Consider the following 17859-nt stretch of genomic DNA (forward strand, 5'->3'; position numbering starts at 1 on the left):
TGGGAGGCCAAGGAGAGGTGGATCACGAGGTCAAGAGATTGAGACCATCTTGGCCAACATGGTGAAATCCAGTATCTACTAAGAATAGAAAAATTAGCTGGGCATGGTGGCGGGCATCTGTAATCCCAGCTACTTGGCAGACTGATGCAGGAGAATCGCTTGAACCCGGGAGGCAGAGGTTGCAGTGAGCCGAGATCACGCCACTGCACTCCAGCCCGGTGACAAAGCTAGACCCCATCTCAAAAAAAAAAAAAAGAAAAGAAATAAAAGATACGATCATGATTATTGTTATTATTTTCAAGGAATTTAGTCATTTTTCTCCATAACCGAAAACACGTGGTGATCTTTACCCCTACTTTTATGCCTAGATCTGTCACATCCAGAGGGTCTTCTGCTGCCTTGCAAGGGGAGACAGCGCATGCACATCTGGCCCTTCATTTCACAGAAGTTGGCAGATAGCTCAGTTAGAGACCAGGAAAGAGTGTTGTCCAGAGTCTTTCATGCCACAGAATTTACAGATACGCAGTTATCTTGAGTATTTAATGTTCATGTGTTGTGAGTTCCTCTGGGGTTGAGAAAAGGTAAAAAAAACTCATGCTTGTTCAGTTCCTGTAAGAGGAAAGCATGATGACATGGGATACTGTGAGCTCTGACCTATCAGACCACACCCAATGTCCAGCTCAGGATGTGGAGACATTGGCTTTTCTATAGTTTGTAGCCTAATTACTTTTGGTCAGTGCAGGTGTTTTATCCTGTCAAATACATCTGCCTAAGAATGTGTGTGTGTGAAGGAGACATTGAGACTCTTTAGGAATGAGGAAGTAGAGGTAACTCAGGGAAAGGAAATCATGTAAAGGAATGACAAAACCTACAGCTCAGGCATGTTTGTCTCTATCCCTAGCACTTAAACCAGGACCAGATTCTTTGTGGAATGTTGCATAATTAAAAATAATTGCAGAAGACTGTGACTGTGCTGTCTGTTTTTGTTTTGTTTTGTTTTTTTGAGATGGAGCCTTGCTTTGTCATCCAGACTGGAGTGCAGTGTCGCCATCTCGGCTCACTGCAACCTCCACCTTCTGGGTTCATGTGATTCTCCTGCCTCAGCCTCCAGAGTAGCTGGGACTACAGACACGTGCCATACCATGCCAGGCTAAGTTTTCATATTTTTAGTAGAAATGAAGTTTCACCGTCTTAGCCAGGATGGTCTCGATCTCCTAACCTCATGATCTGCCAGCCTCAGCCTCCCAAAGTGCTGGGATTACAGGCATGAGCCACCGCGCCTAGCCCTGTGTCGTCTGTTTTTAAAGTAATCCTCCACTCCCTTGAACCTACAGAGAACATATCACAGTACCTTATAAAGAGTGAACACACCATGCTTTGTGATACCAGAAGGAAATTATAGCTGAGCATGGTGGTGTGCCTGTAATCCCAGATCCTCAGGAGGTTGAGAAGGGAGGATGGCTTGAGCCCAGGACTTTGAGGTTTCCATGAGTGATGGTTGCACCACTGCATTCCAGCCTGAGTGACAGAGTGGGACCTTGTCTCTAAACAAGACAAAAGGAACTTGCCAGAATTTGTGACACCCACACTTAAAGTAAAATGAAAGGCCCTGGAATTGTTGACAACATCTAGATGATGGGCAGAAAATAACAGGGCATGCTTCTGGCAGCCTGTGGACTAATCAGCACAGCAAGCCTCTTTTCAGTGCAAGAGAAGGAATGCCAAGGACCTAAGCTAAGGCCCAGAAGTCAATTGACTTGCCTGGCATCTGGGAACATTTTCTAGTTGCTTTTGTAACACATGTCGACAAGCTTGAGGGGGTGCGCCAGAGAATGGGGAAGCAGAAAGTAGGAGTTATATAAGCTCTATGAGCCTCTGTCTTCCCATCTATCAAATGGGCTAGAGCTTCATGAATCCCACAGCTGTGAGGAATGAGTGGGATAATGTAGGTTAAACCTCATCCCAGTGTCTGGCTCAGAGGGAGCAATTTTTATTAGAAGGAATCACATAACTCTTGTCTTTGGAGAAGCCTTTCTCTCTCCCTGCCTCCTCCTTCAAGCCTTTGAGGCACCTCAGTAGTAATTAGCTGCTAGCACTTGGAATCTATCTGTGGAGAAACAGTGTTTGTGAAAGGACTCTAAGGTGGCGGTGTGAGGCATTTATTTGTGATCGAAGGCAACATAAGTTGCCTCTGGTGCTTATTGACTATTTCTAGCTGGAGGCACAGAAATACACAGGCACTAAAGGGTGAGTTACTATTGGACGCTCTTCTCTGGACCAGCAGGGACTTGGAAAGCTCTTGGAGGATGCAGCGTCTTGCATCAATCACCAGTGACCCCTCTGGCTGAATATGTACAGGCAGAAAGAGTCTCCTAAATTAGCCTCGGTTCTCCTTAGCTGGATGGATGGAAGATGAAATGCAGTCCCTGGAGGAGGAGAAAGTGTGTGTGGTGGAGGATTGAGCTATACCCTGGAAATCCAAGCTGATTGCTCCTTTCCAAAACAAATCAGAAATGTCTTTATTTTCTATGGGCCTATTAAAGTGTGTGTGTGTGTGTGTGTGTGTGTGTGTGTGTGTGTGTGTGTACGAAATAAGTTGACATCATGGGAGATGAGAAAGAGGAAGAAAGAGGTGGGAAGACAAGAGGATGGTCATGAAAAATAATTCCCGGAACTACTTGTTTGATGAATGAATTAAAATGGAGCAAGTCCTAAGACTAACTCCAGCATGTTTTCAAAGTGTGTGTTGAGATGGATTCATACCTGTGATATCAGGTGCAGTATCAAGTTGGCTGATCCATTTTAAATACCTTCCAGAAAAATTTCATGTGCTTATGAAAAATTTTATTGAATATTACTTCACCTAAGAATGCTAAAGATCTGGCTAAACCCCATAAAAGCTAGGAGTCATAGAAAAGGTGCTCTTCTAGGATATGCTAATGGCACTCTAGAAATAATGCTTCTATTTTTAAGAATTGTTAGCATATATCCAAGGATTCTTCTACTTCCTCCTCCCTAGTTGGATTTTCTCTTTTGGTCAAAAAAAAAAAAAAAAGGAAGGCAAGAAAAGGACTCTGCAGGTAAAAGCACACCTTTGTGCCTCACATTTTCTAGCTTTTCTGTATGGTCCAATGCCAATCATTTTAATGCCTGTTTCAGAGCCATCAGTACTCAAAAAGCCTGGCAAGAAAATAGTAAATCTGTGAACTCATTATTTCCTATGGTAAGAAATTTTCTTTGCTTCCTTTCTATAAGGCCTAAAACCAGTACATTGAATCCTGCTCCAGATGGATGTGTTATGTAACCACAACCAGGCACATGCAGTCATCCCAGAGCTGACTGAGCCACAGAGGTGGATAACTCAGTACAAGCCTGACCCTGTTGCTGCCAAAGTAAATCCAGAAGCCTCGGTACACATCTGTTCATGCCCAAATAGGTCATCACCATACACGCTTGAGCTGTGAAGGGCTAGGAGAAGGATTTCTTTCTCGGAGTTACCAGGCCGTCTCAGTATTAGCTCACTTCGGGGGACAGCATTGTGGTGGTTTGGATACACTTGAGGATTCCCTTCCTAATAATAATAATTAGCATTTATGGGGCACTTGGTACGTGCCAGATGCTGTTGAATGCACTTCACTTATATTAGCACGTTGAAATCTGTCAGGAACACTATGAAATAGATTATTTCATAATCCTCATTTTATAATGAGGAATTTAAGGCAAAGAGAGGTCAAGTACTTTCTTCAAGATCATAGAACTAGCAGGTAGTAGAGGTGGGATTTGAACCTAGTCTGCCTATCTCCAGAGTATATGCTTTTAAGCATTATAGCATACTTTTCTGACCTGGGCATACACTGAAGAGACTGGAAAGTGAAAATGCACTATTTGCCAAGATATTATATCACTTTTAACCTGGTGAGGAAGGGAGGATTTCTAAGGAGATCTGAATTTATAGAGTAGTCTTAGACTTTCTCTGTCTTCCAGGATCTCAATATCCTATCCCTCAAACAAATACACAAAGGAACAAAAAACCCATATAAACTCTAGAGACAGTTTGCAGATTTCAATATGTTTTCCTAATGAGGAACTACTTCTAGGACAGCTTTTAACAATGCAGGTACAAGAGGTGGCCTTGGGGTTCACACTGGGAAGACCAGTAGCTCTGAGGTAATGTTGGCAATTGTGAAATAGGTCCATTGCACTCAGCAGCAGTAAATGACAGAGAAAAATGTCAACCTGAAGGGGTGTACCATGTTGCCTAAGGCATGGGATTGAATTTATAAAATTGCAAGCATTCAAGAATATCACACAGGACTCCATTTGCTTCTGTTTGAAAATTCATTTAAGAAGGGCTTCAAAATTTATGTTACGAGAAAATACAACATAGTTCCTCCTCTTATGGTTTCCTCCCTCTCTTCTCCCACCCCTTTCTCTTCCCACCACCAATACCACCATGCATTTTTAAAGTCCTTTAAAGTTTTCAAAGTGCTTTCATATACATACTTCATTCTTTATGTCAGGTCAGGGCGAAATTTTATTGCATTTGGCCAAAGGCCATTTTGAAATTTTGAAAGAAAAAAGGAGATATGATGTGATCTTTGAAATAAAGGGATTAAAACAGAGCAAAGTTAAAAAGGATTTATGAGTAAAAAAAAAAGTAAAAAAAATATATAAATCAGATTTTAGAGTTGAACTGGAAAAAGACTGGCGAAATACTTCACATATTTTGTAAAACAGTTGGGGTTTAGACAAAAACAACTGGAAGATATACACAAATTATTTACAAATAACATTTATATATCTTTGATTTTAAAATGCTAATACAGGCTGATCACAGAAATATTGGAGGATGTGAAAGTCAAAAGTTGAAAATGCAAACATCCATAATATCAGTATGCATTAAAAAATGTGATTATGTTTAGAGTTACAATTTTCTAGCCTTATCTTAAACACACACACATACACACACACAAACACACATATACACATGACAGAGTTTTAAATTTCTTCATGCTGCACTCAGATAGGCAAAAAATAAATGCTGCCCTATAATTTATAGAAACTGTGACCTGGCCCACACACTACCACTTTCCTGAACTGCAAAAACAACTTATTGTCCTTTGGCAACATCTTAGTCTCTTCTGTGTTGTAAGGCTCTGTTTATTTTAACATTCAGTCCATTCGCAGTAATGATGGTTTATAGAGGCATCTTTCAAAGATGCAGTCTCTTTAGGACAATCCTTAGTGGCTTAGATTGTTCTCCTAGTCCACTGTTCCTCTTCTCAAGATGGCGCCCTGCTGCCTGAGGAATAGGGCTGGAGCTATCAGAGACTTAGAATGGATTACAAAAAGACTAAAAAAGTCCATGCTTCTGTGATGACTAATGCCAAAAAAACCTGCCTTCCTCCAGACTGACACCTTGGGAGGCACATTTGTGTGAGCACAACCTACACAACCCTAAGCCACATCCCTTGTTCTGTCTCCGTGTTGGGAGAAGAGCATGCTTAGCTCCATGCCCTGCCTCTGACACTGGGGGTTCTCTGTAGCAAGGTCTCTCCTCTGCCTGGCTGTTCTTTGCTCTGCAGGCATTAAGAGTAGGTTTGACTGAGGACCTGCTGGCCCATTGTGTGGTCAGTACTCTCGGATAATACCCACATGTCTCTGACTCATCTCAGTTTTTGCTGATGTGTTTTGTGTCTCTGCCATGTAGTGGCAGACAGTCTTTAACAAAGAGTCCTCCCAGAGTGTTTGCTGAGGAGGCCCTTTGCCATTTATCATAGGGGGCTGGTCCCCTGCCAAGCCCAAGACCCTAAACTCAGCCTCTCCTAAGTCCTCTCTTTGAGGATTATAGAGAAATTTCTAAATCTTGCCCACGCTACATGGGAAGTGAGGCCAGTTTACAGAATAAAAATTCTGCACCTTCCTCCTCCTAGCGGGGTGGCATCACTGGATTCTTTTATGTAACCAATCCACATTGTGTATCTGTTGAGATCATTTCAACTTCTGCCTGAATGAGAGCTGCTAAATTAATGGAGGATCAAAGGAACAATGGAAGAGATTTCAAGAAACTTTTCTAAAATGTATAATGTATATTTTGCATCTTGTCCCGTGTTTGCATTTTTTCTTTATGAAGAACTTGAGCCTCTGTAGAAGTCTTTTAGTGCTTCTGCATCTCGAGTCCAGAAAAAAATTCAAGAGAATTCTATGATTCAGTGATTTTGGTGTTTGCTAACTTTATATTTGCTATCTAGAACAACCTTTAGTGAAAATCAACAGATGGGTATGCGGAAGCAATTTTAGAGATGATTTCTACCATTGATTGAATGTTTATGTTGCCACTGAAATTTACACTATTTACTTTTTTAAAATAATAAGTTATCTTCACACTTTTACAAAGGAGACTGAACAATACTATGCAAAGTGAAACAGCAGAATCTCTAACATTGAGAAGATTTTCCTCCAGTTAATTAAAGGAGCAAGAGTTATGGAACTTTATAGCCATTTAATTATGTCATTAAGGTAGAAGTTAGCTAGCAAGGATGGGCATAGGATGGGAGAGACCGCTACAGAGCACTGTATAGAGTTTGACCTTTCAAGGCTTTGCCAATGCTTAGACTGTGACTGTATTTTTGAAATAATGCAACTGGATTGACACATTTGTTATAAAGATATTTAACAATTTCATTAAAGTGACATCAGTATATATTTTTCTAAGGGAATTTGAATTTTTTTCTCATTAGAAGTGCTAAACACAGCTTGCCTCTGAAGGTTAAAAGCTAAAAAAAGCCTTCTCAGTGTGGTTGGCAGCATGGTTAGGCATGCTTCTGGACACACATATCTGTTAACTCCTTTCTATCTGTTTCTCAGGTGGCAAGCAGAAAAAAATAGTAATACCTTTGTAATATTAATCCCAGCTGCTATATATAGACTAATTTATTTGGTCCTGTATCTCAAGGCCAACACAAAAAATGAAAAAATATCCCATATTCATGGACTGGAAGAACTAATATTGTTAAAATGTCTATACTGCCTAAACCAATCTACAGATTCAATGCAATCCTTATAAAAATACCAATGACATTCTTCACAGAAATAGAAAAAAATATATAAAAATTATGTAGAACCATAAAAGACTGAATAGACAAAGTAATTCTGAACAAAAAGAATGAAACTAAAGACATCACAGTACCTGACTTTGTAGTAAGTGTACTACCAAGTGATAGTAATCAAAACAGCATGATACTGGCATAAAAACAGTCACATGGACCAATGGAAAACAATAGAGAATCCAGAAATAAATCCATGCATTTACAGCCAACTCATTTTTGACAAAGACACTAACAGCACATACTGGGGAAAGGAAAGGCTCTTGAATAAATGGTGCCCCCAAAAAACTGGATAACCATATGCAGAAGAATGAAACTGGATCATCTCACCATAGAAAAAAAATAAAGTTAAAATGGATTAAAGACTCTGCAAACACCTATTTTTCCTTTTCCATTAATAGCGGAATGTATATCTGGTCAGCTATGTTAACATTTTTTCAGGGATACACTGATACAGGCATTTATTTTCATATGATGGAGACACCCTCCCTATAATCATCAACACAAACATCTTCAGGGCAATTTGTCTCACCTCATTATCCCTCCTCTACATACTTCAAATTCAATTTTTGTTGGCCCCTTGGTATCATTTAGATATTCTAGTTTTGTGTTCTTATGATGAAGTTTTAATTGTAGCACTTACTTTAAAGCAATACAATCAGATTATTTGTCTTTAATTTCTCCAATAGTCACCAAAAAGCAGTTGAACTGTCTCTTTTAAATATTATATTCCCAGGATTTAGCATAATATCTACTCCATAATAGGGGCTGGGTAACGGTAGATGGTAAATAAACGGGAATTGCTATGGAATTGCTGCATTAAATGAAGGGTACAACATTTGGGTTAAAGGAAAGAATTGCTAATGAAGAATAGTAAACTAAAACGAGTTGGCTTCGAGAATACAAAAGGCTAAAACATGAGTTCTGTTAAGAATATATGTAGAATTCCTGCTTTTTCATCTGCGGAAAGAGAACAGATTTCCCAGTGTTCTCCAAGGTTGACCATGTTCCCCATGTTCTCCAAGTTATAGCACAAAGGTGTATAACTAAGCTCTTCCCAAGTCAGATAGTCTTATGCTGAGCAAAGCCTTAGGCAAAAGCCTGAATTATTTGCTGATGTTATTTAGTATCTTCCATATCCAAGCCAGGAAGTGTATAAAACCATCTATAAGGGGGTTTTCGCTCCTCTTGGAGCCCCCCTCCCTTTGTCTCTGTATGGGGAGCTTTTTCCTTCTTTCTTGCCTATTAAACTTTCTGCTCTTTGAAACAACAACAAAAAAAAGGAAGAAAGAGAAAGAAAGAAAAGAAAGAAAGAAAGAAAGAGAAGAAAGAAAGAAAGAAAAGAAAGAAAAGAAAGAAAAGAAAAAAAGCAACTATGAGCCCTAAAAGTGATTTTATTTTAGCATACATGTATTGAGAGTCTACTCTGTGCTGGAACTGCAGATAGAGACTACAGGAACACTATCCCAACAGTAATGTGCTTTTCTTACCCAGTTCACGATGCCAGTCAGTCCAGTGGTCTCTACACCAGATTATCTGTGACATCATCCCAGCATATCTTTAATGCTGTCTTGTAAATAACTTCAAATGGCTTATTTTCTAATAGGTGTGCCATTCTTCTTTTTTGTTGTTGTTGTTTTATTGCCATTCTTCTTTACCCACTATAAATTTAACTTTGTTTTCAGTAAATGATATACCCAGATAGAATTCTAATATATAGCTAATGTTTACTTTGTAGTTTCTTACTACATATTACATTTTTCAGTTTTAAAATATTTATCATTCAATGACTGTAAACCAAGAATGTTTCTATTCTCTGGGATACATAGATGAACGAGGTTTAAGAAGTTCCTATTTATTTATTTATTTATTTATTTTTGAGACAGGGTATCACTCTGTCATCCAGACTGGAGTGCAGTCGTGTGATCGTGGCTCATTGGTACCTTGATCTTCCAGGCTCAAGTGATCCTCCTACCTCAGCCTCCTGAGTAGCTGGGGCTATAGGTGTGTGCCACCTCACCCAGCTAATTTTTCTTTTTTAGTTTAGATTTTATAGAGCTGGGGTCTCACTATGTTGCCCAGGCAAGTCTTGAACTCTTCCTTTTATAAATAGAGTTTACATTTACATTATAATGAGGGGGCAGACCAAAAACAAACATAAATGGTTTCAATTAGCATGTATGCTCTAAATCTCTGAATTGCAAGGCCAAACATGATCTCAATAACAGTTCTTTGGGTCAGCTGGAAGGGGACTGACCCTAGCAGGGTCCCCTTATTTTGGCTGTAAACCGTCAGTTGGGATGAGATCTGCTCGTCTTGTTTCTTCAGTCTCCCTGGACCAGCTATCTGGAGCATGTTCTTCTTGCAGGGAACTGTAGGAGTGCAAGAGAACAAGCCAAATCATGACAACAAGTCTAAATCTCTGCTTCTGTCACATTTACTAACATTTCATTATCTCAGACAATTCACATGCCAAGCCCAGCATGAATGGATCAAGGAAGTATTTTTCACTCATAGTAGAAATAACTGCAAGTTACATAGGAAAAAGTGTAAATGTATAATTTTATAATAGGCAGAGAATGAAGATTGAAAGTATTAATAACTCAACCTATCAGTTACAGTTGGCTCTCTTGTTCACAATTCATGTTCCTTCTGCATCTAAGACAAAGTCAGTGCCATTTCAAGAAACCCACAAAGCACTCAGTTTAAAGTCCAGAATCTCATGATCCATGTCAGGTCTGGGTGGAACTTCTCTTGATCTGGACTTCTATGAACTGAAAAGATACGTTATCTGCCCCCACATATCTAATGTCCCATGCTGGAGGAGAAACAGAACAAACAAACAGCTGCATTCAGAAGGAGACAACTGGGAGAAACATGGAAGTCACTGGTTTATAGGAATTTTGAAACTCTGCTGAGCAAATTTTGCCAGGGTATCCTACAAAGATGTTGGTATATATTTTGGTTAAGCCTTGGTTCTGTACCTGGGAGTTTATCCGCAGTCTACTGTTGTACATGAGTCTTTATTCTTGTCTTGGAACTACTTTCTTTTTCATCTTTGGCTTTCTGATGAGTAGAGGAGAATATGCCCTCTTGATAGCTGAGCAGATTTCTCAGCCTGCTTCCTGTCTGTAACATTTTGGGGTCTCAGATATTTTTATATGTTTCAAAAAGACATTTTTTTTTAAGTCCAGGCTGGTGATAATTTTGCCAATACAGCTTTCTCAAAAACTTTGTGAGGTGTCTATTTTGCTTCCAGTCAACTACAATGTGCCAAATGCCTCAACCATAATTCTTTTAGTGACAGGTTCCTCTCTAGATAGAAGTAGGTAATTTGCATGTGTTAGGCATCTGTGAGATGCACCCTCAGTCTCAGTCTCCTTAATCTTTTTAGGAATCTTACATTGGGTGTGAAAACCATCTTCTTGATTTTGTCTTTATCTTATGGCGATGTTCTAATGACAATGTTCTCCATAGAGAGAAATGGTTTAATTTTCAAACTTATAGTTTCCAGAATTTGAGGGTTCTATATTTCCCTCAATCTTATTTGCTAATCAGTCAATTCTTTTCCAAGCTTATATTTTTCTTTTAGTAACTTATTAAATGCACATAACAACAGCCAGCTCATACTATAAATATTTTCCCCCCAAAACTTCCCAGCTCAAAGCTACAAGTACATTTCATATATTTTTTCCCTTCCAGATTATTGTAGTCTATAGTTTTATCAAATGTTTTGGTACTGTATAATATGGCATTTCATTTTTCTAGGTTTCAATTACTTTTTAAATAATAGTTTCTTCTTTTCTTACCATGTGAAACATAAAACATATCCCAAACCAATGATATGTTTTAATATTTTTTGACAGCAGAAGCCCATTTTTGGTAGAGTTTCTACATTAACTAGCAATTGCCACAAGAATGATATAAAACAAACCTCACACCCAAACCCAAAACCCAGTGGCCTAAGCAAGTATTTATTTTCTTGCTAATGGTCCCATGGTTTGGCTGAAACAGCACTACTTTCGGTCATAGGGAGACTTGGCTCTAAGACTCTGATTATGTTCAGATTTGTCCTAAGAGTCTCTTCGCTCTTCTTCAAAAGCTGACCACCTAGGTCTATTTCTCTAACAGGGAAAGGCAGAAGCACCAGAATCCAAGCAAGACACATGGCATATTTGAAGCCTATTCTCATCATGACTACCAACATTTAATTAACCAATGCAAGTCAGATAACTAAGCCTAACCGCAATAAGGCAGGAATATTTTCCACTCATAGTTACATGTCAAATGACATGTATATTATAGCAAGAGGGAGTCAAGAATTAAGAACAGTTCAATCTAGCATATATGCAAACAAGAAAACATAAGCTAGTATAAATTCTGTGAAGAAAATAAAGCAGGTTTAGAGAATGCTTAGAAAGCCAGTAAGAATAGTTTGCTGAGATGGCTTCATCTTTTTTTCTTTTTTTGAGACAGTCTCGCTCTATCACCAGGTTGGAGTGCAGTGGCATGATCTCAGCTCACTGCAACCTCCACCTCCCGAGTTCAAGCGATTCTTCTGCCTCAGCCTCCTGAGTAGCTGGGATAACAGGCACATGCCACCACATCCAGCTAATTTTTGTATTTTTAGTAGATACAGGGTTTCACCATGTTGGCCAGGATGGTCTCCATCTCTTGACCTCGTGATCCGCCTGCCTCGGCCTCCCAAAATGCTGGGACTACAGGCGTGAGCAACTGCGCCTAGCAGAGATGACATTTTAACTGAGGTTGAATGTATTCTAGGCAGAAGAAACAGACAATGCAAAGACCTAGATGCAGAGATAAGCTCAGGATGATGGAAGAACTGAAATAAAGCCATGAAGAGGATGGTAAGAAATGAAACCAATGAGGAAGTAGAGGCCAAATTATTTACACCTTTTATTGTCATTGTTATTTACAATATTATATAACTGGACATTTCAGAGGATTACTTACCAAATGCTGAAAAAAAAAAAGATCTTTGTGAGGCCTAATAGTTGTCATGATAACCCATGAATCCAATGGCTGAATTCAACCACTCCGGAAAGTTTTGTGATGTTTGAGTTGTGTAATCAACTCTAAATAATTTATCTTTTCACTGGTTCTTTTTGGAGTGTTGGCCTGCTAAGTTGTTTCAATGGAACACCTGAAAGTACTAAGAATTCTTGACTAGATAGAGTTGCCAGCTGAAATGCTGAAGAGACAAATTAGTGGCCTCTGAAACTGCTCAGCTTCTTAACAATTCCAGGCATTTCTTTTTCCCTGGAAAGCATAAAGGAGTTGGACTCCCCTAGTTTCACTCAAGAGAATTCTCTTATTCTCTACTCCCAAGGTTTTCTAGATATGAAACAGTAACAGTTCTGGTTGTTGGTGGTATCATTTCCTAGGGAAGTTCTTGTACTAGTCCTTTGGATCAGGGGTCAATCCTAGGTGTAAAACCCAGAGGCCCGTCCCATGCCCTCGGAAACTTCAGGATTAATAGGAGATGCAGAATAAATTTAAATGGCACATACTTATCATCATAAATAGTGTGGTATCGTGGAAAGATAGTTGTAAATGGCTCAAAATTTTACTGAATTAGAAACACAAATGCTCTAAACACTAAAATGGCTTAAAATATGAGGTCATGAACACTTTCTAGAAAAGACCTTTGATCTTTGTTCAATGTGAAAAATTTTGTTTAGAATTGGCATTTAATTAGCCAGATTTTCTTTTGTCCTCATCTTTCTGTAGATTTATGGAAAAGAGAACTACTCTATTTTCAAACACATCAAAAAAAGAAAACTGAAACCAGCGACATGGAGAAGCTGCCGTTCTCCCTGGGTCGCCATAACACCTCTACAGGTGTGCCCTTGACTTCTATTAAGAATCACCAGCTAAACAGGTGAAATACACAGCTGTAAATTTACACTGCAGCATCTTTTAGCAAGCAAGGGGCTGTGTCTGGATGAATCAGAATATACTGGCTGGTGGAGCTCAGACACAATAATGTGGTTTTTCAGGAAAAATAAGCGTGACAGTGTTTATTTCACACACAATTGTTTGTCAGAGGACTTCAAAGGGGTGAGCAGAGATCAGTTACGCATCGCCACCTGTCCCATAGGTTGTGCTTCTTCCTTTCAGGTGGGACTCTGAGGTCATTAGCACTGGGGTGGCTTATCCTCTGTTCAGCTCCCGAGCTACAACGTAAGACAGGAATCCTGCCAGGAGGAGGACTTGGGTCCTGGCTCCTAACCACCCCCGTTGGACTCCAGCTGCCAGAGCCGCCCAAAGAAGAGAGCATGCCGCCTGGCTTTAAGAAAGCTTGCAGCCCCTGAGAGTGGCAGGTTAAAAACCTATAGGATGGTTCAATCAAAGGCAATGCCTCGCTCCGTCCTGTGCTGCTATTGTAGGTTGGAACACATGCTGCTAGGAGACAAAGAGGACACGCGTTTATTTTCAAGCATAGGACTTTGGAACCACTTGGGAAGAATATTCTTGATTGAGAACCAAAACATTCCATGATGCTTAACAAACCTGCAAATTGAAAAATCAGCATCGGCCTGTGCAGCCAGGAGGCAGGAGAAGGACCTATACCCTGAAAAAAAAATCAAAATATTCCTTAAATGATATTTGTGTGCATTTACAAAATTACCGCTTTCTGAATCAAAGTCTCAAGCTGTTTTCATCTGAGAACATATGTTGTGCCGTTAGACAATATCTCAGCCTGCCACCATCCATGACATATCCTGCCGCATTGCATAATGGACAGTCCCTTGAAAAAGGAGCTGCAGCTCAGTCAATGCCCCTGTAATAATATTTTAAAATAAATGATATGCATCATTAAATCACTGAGGATGACTAACTCAATTTTAGAAAACTCACAACTCCAGCAATCATAGTTATAGCTCTGATTTGAATATTTTCACTTTCACCTGAGCATCCAGTGGGAGCCAGTCAAGCAGATTGGGCATCCAGGCAGAGGAAGGCTGTGTCTCCGAGGAGCAGGAGGGAACCTGTGATTATGTAGTTACAGTAACGTAGGCTCATGCCTCGTGTCCGCCTGGGCTTTTTAGGCTTTCCTTCCTCCCTTCTTGCCTTCTTATTTACATATCACAGGCATCCTCTTTGTAAAGTTATTTTAAATAATGTATTAGATTGATCTTTTTAAAATTCTACCATGGCTAAATGTCATAAGGAAAAAAAAATAAGTCTTCGAACTTATTTAAAGGTTTCTACTGGAGTAGGCCAGTTACCTGCTTCACTGCTGATATTCTAAAAATACCTCCATGTCCATACTATTATCCATTCTTCACGTCCAATTGCTCTGTTATGGTAATAGTCAGAAGCACACCATGCAGTAATTACTTACAGCTGACTGAAGAAAAGAATATTCAACTCCCCCACTGTTCCACTAGAAGGTCTTTATGCACTATTAACTCATTCCTGTTTATTAATACTCTACTGGTAATTCAGACTGCTGCCTCTTAGGTTTGTAATAGGAGGACTATTAAACAGCAATTACTGACCATATGGGTTGGCGAATATTTGTTGTTTTTTTGGTGGGCTCCCCCCCCCCTTCCAACTTGTTTTTTAAGAAGCCATATTACAACATAGTAAAAGTATCATCACATCGGCATGAGATTAATAAGCTTGGCAGGATTTCTCCTTTAGAAAATGTGTATTTATTCCCAGATTATCATTGTTAGCTTAAGAAAAGGAGAACATGGGAGAAACAGGAAAATGTGGAAGATTGTTCTCGTATGGGAAGACCCCTACCTTGGAAGATATTTTGGACCTTATGTTTCCTAAGTCATTCTGTTGGATGTTTTCTTTTGCTGACTTTGAGATGACACTGACCCACCTGTCAATACCATCAGCTTCTCAAAAGCAAGCATAGCTATTGAGGAATCCAAATCAAGTACCATTTTGCTTTTCAAGTTCCCCAAGCATTTGAAAGGGATCACTGTAAAATGTAAAACTTAGGAAATTTATCTCCCAAAGAGCAGGCATATGAACCCTGGGAGGGGACAAAGGGTTCCTCCTGGGAGAGGGATGGCATGAGTAATGGGTTCAAGTGAGGCAAGCAGGTGGTAAACGATGATTATGGTAATAATAATGTGTTTCTCTCTCACAGGTAGTGAACACTGAGCACGTTGCAAGCATTAAACACATTTAAATGGAGATGCGTCTTTAAGATAAATAGGAGCCCAGAAGCTAATTTTCATTGGAAAATGATGACTTGAGATCCAGGAAAAGGAAGTCACTTGACCAACAACCTCCACCAACATGATGGCAGTGGCTAGGTATCTTGGCTCTTTGAGGTAATAAGCTTTTGCTCCAAGGCTGCCGGTCTCTTTAGGGACCCTTGGGCTTGTTTTCTGCTCTTTCCTTTTTTCCTATAAGTAGACATTCTCTCTTTATGTCCAAATCTTTCTAGCCCTTCAATAAACAGATCAAGCCCCACCCCTGACCCCAAAACTCCAGCTCACTCTGATCTTGCCCTTTCCAAACTGCCAAGCAGATTTAGTGTCAGCACCATGCCTTCGGCAGGTGAGCATAGCGAATTTAGCACTCTCCCTTTGTCACCTGTTGGTGTTGTATGTGGAAGTTTTTTTCTCTCCTCGATACACTCTAAATCCTTGAAGACAGGGACCATATCTTTTAAACATTTCTTCTATATATCCCCATATCTAGCTCAGTACTGGACATTCAGTAAGTGCTAAATAGAGGTTGGAAGAATTCAATGGAAATATGTAGAGCAAGGGAAAGGACATCAACCCCTAAGTTTTCTTACTCCATGAAGTTGTAGGAACTAGAGTTTCTGAGTTAAGTATGGAAAAGCAACAACAACAACAAATATTAATAATAACAAGAACAAAAACAAAATGACAAATCTCAGCTCAAACCTAACAGCACCAAGCTAATGTGTAGCCTGTATTTGATGTTCAATGAACATTTGTTGAGTTAGATCCTCACACGATCCCAGAACTTTTTCACAGTGGGTCTAGGCCACAGGGGAAATTGCAAAAATTTTATTTTATCCATACCTTTCTGATTGGATCTAGAATCCTGGGTTGTGTATGGCCTAGCAAGCCCTCAAAGCAGGGAAAATGATTCCTCCAAGAATCTGTGTGGTAGGTACCTTCAATAATGCAGGCTGGTCCCAATAACACAGGCTGATCCAGACAAGATCAGAACTACTTGATAGGATTTGAAAGGCACCAGTAGGGCCAGGCTACCCTCTAATGTCTCACAGAAAGAAGGAGCCAGCAGGTACCTGAGATTACCTCAGTGGATTTCAAACATTTTGCTTTTGTTGCTATTGTTTTAACAGTAGGACTCTTTATTTTCCCCAGTTAAGCATTATGCAGAACCTTGGTGTAGTCAGTGGATTAAAACAGAACTGCTCCAGTTGAAGTTGGGTTGGGAAGCATGAATTCCTAACCCGATAACTTAGCTGATTAAGCCAAGAGGCACCTCTGGGAGACCGCAGGGTTTCTGGGAACACTACATGGCAAGTCTTTCTCCAGTCCAACCTTTTTTGGGTACAAATGTGTAGATTGAATGCAGAACCTCAAATCCACGCAGCTAACAGCAGAATCGTTTCTGGAATCCAGTCCTTTCCCACTAGCTTTATTGAGGTATAATTAACAAATAGAAATTGTATACATTTACATTACACATCCAAACATATTTGGGTATACATTTATATCGTGAAATGATCGCCACAATCAAGCAAATTAACAGTCATTGACCCCCATAGTTCCCTTTTTTTTTGTTGTGAGAATACATAAGATTTTCTCTTAGCAAATTTCAAGTATACAATACATTATTATCAATTGTTATCACCATCCTCTACATTAGACTCTCAGAACTTATTCATCTTAAAACTGAAAGTGTGTACCCTATGACCAGCATCTCCCATCTCCCTCCACCCCTGGCCCCGGATAACCACCCTTCTACTCTGTTTCTATGACTTTGGGTTTTTTGGATTCCATATGTAAGTAAGGTCACGTAGTATTTGTCTTTCTGTCTCTTGTTTATTTCATTTATCCTAATATCCTCCAGTTTTATTTATGTTGAAACAAATGGCAAGATTGCCTTCTTTTTTAAGGCTATAAATATATACACATAAGGCTCTCTCTATATATATTCTATTATACATATTTATTTATAAAGTATAGAGACATATACACAAACATTCTTTACCGTTCACTTGTCAGTGCACACTTAAGTTCTTTCCATATCTGAACTATTGTTAATAATCAGTTTTTTTGTTGATTAGCTAAGCTTTTATCTCTGTTGTCTACCTGTGCTGTGCCTACATTGTCACCAGAAGATCACTGATAATGGGTACATACATGACATTGCAGAACCAGGCTATTAACCGTCTTTTTTAAAATAAAAATTAAATTAATTATTTATTTTTTTGAGACAGGGTCTTTCTCTTTCACCCAGACTGGAGTATAGTGGCACAATTATAGCTCACTACACCCTCCATCTCCAAGTCTCAACCAATCCTCCTGCCTCGGCCCTCAGAGTAGCTGGGACTGCAGGTTCACACTACCATGCCTAGCTAATTTTTTTGATTTTTAGTAGAGAGGAGGTCTTGCTATAATAGCCAGGCTGGTCTCGAACTCTTGAGCTCAAGTGATCCTCCCCCCCTTGGCCTCCCAATGTGCTTGGCCTCCCGATGTGCTGGAATTACAGGTGTGAGCCACCACTCCTGGCCTCAATCTCCTCTTAACACAGA

Source organism: Cebus imitator, unplaced genomic scaffold, assembly GCF_001604975.1.
Source record: "Cebus imitator isolate Cc_AM_T3 unplaced genomic scaffold, Cebus_imitator-1.0 Scaffold175, whole genome shotgun sequence".
NCBI classification, from domain to species: domain Eukaryota; kingdom Metazoa; phylum Chordata; class Mammalia; order Primates; family Cebidae; genus Cebus; species Cebus imitator.